The sequence below is a fragment of the Chrysochloris asiatica genome, unplaced genomic scaffold, assembly GCF_000296735.1.
Source record: "Chrysochloris asiatica unplaced genomic scaffold, ChrAsi1.0 scaffold00502, whole genome shotgun sequence".
Classification (NCBI taxonomy): Eukaryota; Metazoa; Chordata; class Mammalia; order Afrosoricida; family Chrysochloridae; genus Chrysochloris; species Chrysochloris asiatica.
In genome coordinates, this window is record NW_006409020.1 from 394,684 (window position 1) to 398,781 (window position 4,098).

Sequence of the window (4,098 nt, forward strand, 5' to 3'; positions counted from 1 at the left end):
TGACTTTTTAACTACAAGTATTTGCTCATTAACAAGGGGAATGATCCCTGGAGAATAATATCATTCCTGGTCAAGTAAGAAAAGTATTAGTGAGAAATAGGAAGTCCTTCTTTGAAACAGATTGACATAGTGGCTGCAACAGTTGTCTCAAACATAGCAATAATGAGGATGCACCAAGACCAGGCAGTGTTTCATTCTGTTATACATAGGATAGCTATGATTTGGAATTGACTTGTTGGCACCTAACACCACCACCACCACCACACTTTTACAGTATTATTGTGATATTTAAAAAAAAAAAAAAATGTTATCCTCTCTGATTTCAATGGAACCTTTAATAGCTAATTTTTTTCTCTTGTGAATTAAATGGTTTGAATATTTCTGTGCATGTCCCCAGTACAAATGAGGGTTATTTTTATATTTAGCATAGAGTTGTTGAGTGTAGGGGCAGGCCTGTTTTCTACCATGCAGTTTCAAGAGTTTTCTTAAGCAGTTGAACCAATTTACACTACAATTAGAAGTTTGTATTGCTTCACATCTTCACAATACATTGTCATCTACTGTGACAATTTTTGGAGTGTAAACTGTTATTAAATAATATTATTGTGGTTTATAAGTGCCATTGAGTTGGTTCTAACTTATAACCATTGCTGTATAGGACTTTCGGGCAGTGGTTGGTATATTTAAACTGTCAATCTGTGGTTAGTCAACCAGTGCTTATGCTACATCACCACACTAATACTCCTAGTGAACACTTTATTTTTGTTTAATAATGGATGCATTGTTTGTAATACCACTACTTCATAAATAAGCTGTCCATTTATGTGTTGATCTATTGTAGGGCTTGGGACTCTCTTTTCAGATCAAGAGAGCCGTTGTATATGTTCCAACTCTAAGATTGCAATAAATCTTTAATTATTGTTGTATATCAGTCAGCTAAAATTAAGCGTGCTATTTTTTAAGGAACAGTTAGATATAAACAAATGCCAGAATGCACTGTATCACAGGTTGACTGATAATGTGATCTTTTGTAGTCTACCTCAACAATAGTGATGACAAGAAGTCATAATCTCAACTCACAGTATTAAATAAATGGATTTTGAAGCTATTAATTCAAAGTAGAGAAATGTTTGTGTATAATTTTGAAAACAGATTAAAATTTCTGTTGTATGTTCAATCCATACTGATTAAAGAAAATATATTAGGAAGTGCTAAATACACTGTGTTGTTATTGTTTAAGGTTTTTAATTTCCACCAAGTTGTTTCCAATCCACAGTGACTGTGTATAGGGTTTCCAAGGAGCACTGGGTAAGCTTGAAATGCTGACCTTGTGATTAAACTGACTTTTCAGTATACTGCATTAGCCCATAGCTCCACACCAATACACTATGTAGAAACCTTATATACTAGTAACATATAGAAATAGTCATTAGTGGGTGTTTTTTTTTAGCATATATTTGCTATTTCATCACTTTTTTTAAAATTTGTAATTCATATATGCATGTAAACACAGTATTATTTTTTAGTCTGTGTTGTTAGTCTTGCTGATATTTTCATTAAGATAGCAGTAACTTCCAAGGCACTGGAGGAAGACTAGCATTCGTTATAGATGTGAATTGTGTCCATGAGTGTGTTATTGCTGTTGATAAGTGCTGTAAAGTCATTTTTAACTTATAGAGACCATATATAGAGTTACTGAGGAGCATCTGGTGCATTTGCACCATAGACCTTGTGGTTAGCAGTCCAGTACTTATCCTACAGTGCCATACCAGGTACTTGAAATGAATGTGAGCAGAAGGAGGTAGAAGAAAGGAGTTATACATATCAATACATAGGCTGGCCTTTTTGAATGAGGAGATCAGTCAACATGAAACATTTCCTTCTCTGAGACTTATTCCATAAGGATTTGAAAAAGAGTTTAATGAACTTAGAACTTTGGGTTTTGAGCCCTCAAGGGGCATGTACAGTATAAATAGTCTGCTTGTGACCACCCACTCTAAAGTTTTGCCTAGGTTAGTAGACAACACATTTGAGCCTCATCCCAAGGACCATTCTTTTCCACGGGAGCCTGACAGGCCTTCTTTATGTTTTCTGTATGCCCTCAACATAGTGCTTCCATTCATTTCAACCTCAGGAAAACACTGAAAGTTATTTATCAGTGTTGGCACCAAGGTAATCTGAAGTCTCTTGGTTTATCTTTTACAAATGGGGAGAGCTATTTGTCTCTCAGTCTATTTGGGGGCAGCAGTAAGGTGAGTAAGGAGACCCAATTCATAGTGGTTACATTTTTGGCTGTTAATTTAAGGGTTGGTGGCTTGAACCCACTAGCTTATTTGGTGGTGATGATGGCAGTCAGCTTTCATGAAGATTTACAGCCTTGGAAACACTTGGAACCACAGCTGTACTCTATCCTACACGGTTGCTATGAGTCAGAATTTGATTCTTCAGGATTTTGGGTAGTGATGGAGAGAAGCAGAATGGAGTCTTCTATAGGTTGCTGCTTAATTGTTTGTCTACTTGATAGGTTTACTTGTACTTTTGCATCGATACTTGTGTAACTCTCATGCTGCTAATCACTCAATCTGATCCTAATGTTACAGAGATCTTTCCTGTCTTCAAAAGAAACCTATCCTTGCCCAATTATTGAGTATTTTAGAATTCTCTAAAGTTCTTTTCCATTTCTTTGGCAGGATTTAGGGGCGTGTGGTCATGTTTTCCTTATGTTTCAGTACCTGGTTCTTGGCATACTTTAGTGGCGAAGAGCTTTGGTCATGACCCTGTTTCTGGTCTCTGAGGACTAGGGAAGAATGTGGACAGCCAGGCATACTTGAAATATCCCCTACCTACTAGCTTTCTATTGAATATTTTAAAGGCAACATAGCATAGAATAGTTGGACAAATGCACATGATAACTTCTAGAATTAATAAATGTTGATATTTTGCCTCTAGCATTATATATTGTTAAGTAACAAAATTATATGCATAAAGAAGACATATTATTTATATCCCCCTTCAGTTCCTTTATTCACCTTCTAAGCGGTAACCATAATCTTTCATTTACTTGGTCTCCGGTGCATTATAAATTCCCTGTGTAATGGCCAACAGTTAGAGAAAAAGGATAAGTAAGTTGTGATATAACAAAACAGTGGAATATTTTAAGGTAGCTAAAATGAATTAACCAAAGCAAAATATACCAAGATTGATAAATCATTAAATGTATTATTTTAAAGAAACAATGGCAGTATATAAAATTATCAATGACAAAGCAAATATGTTGTTTTTGGATGACTCATAATAAATGTATTGAAAACACAAGGGACTAGTTCATACCAAGCTCTGTCTCATAGTTTCCCTGTGGGAGGAAAAAATATTGAGAATATGAAAAAATAAATCAGGATTTTAAATATGTATGCATTATGTAATTTAAAAATTATCCAATGGAGATGCAGCAACATATTTTTAAAAACAATATTTAATTGTGATTTTGCTGAATATTTATGAAGCAGTTTAGGTTACAATTCAATAATTTCTCCCCAAATTGTACAGTGATTATCTATAATTTGATGGTGGAAAAACCGACTTTTTTTGTTTTTCATTTCCTGTGCTTAAACTGTTTCAACATAGGAATTCATATCTATATAATTTTTAAGTTAATTTAAATATTCTCTTACTATTGATGCCATTTAAAAATGTATTATTTTTCTTTTTTGAGTTGTAATGATTTGTACTGATGAATCTCGGTCTAATCTATTGATTTTAATTGCTATATGTTATATAATATGTCCATGTGAACGAACACTCTTAATATAGTGCTTCTCATTCTTATTTATTTGACTGGTTGTTTCAGAGGCTGTAAATCTTTATGGGAGCAGAAGCCCCATCTGTGTCCCACAGAACAGCTGGTGGGCTCAAACTGCCAACCTCATGGCTCACAGTCTAGTACTTATTTTATGGAACCACCACATGCCCCAAAATATGGGACAATAAAAGTGCATAATTCATATGTCTGTTGTGGGAATAAAAATATAGTAAATATAGGAAATCTTAAAAACTGTGTCTAGAAATTGAGCTCAGTAAATGTTAGTGGTGGTGATGGTG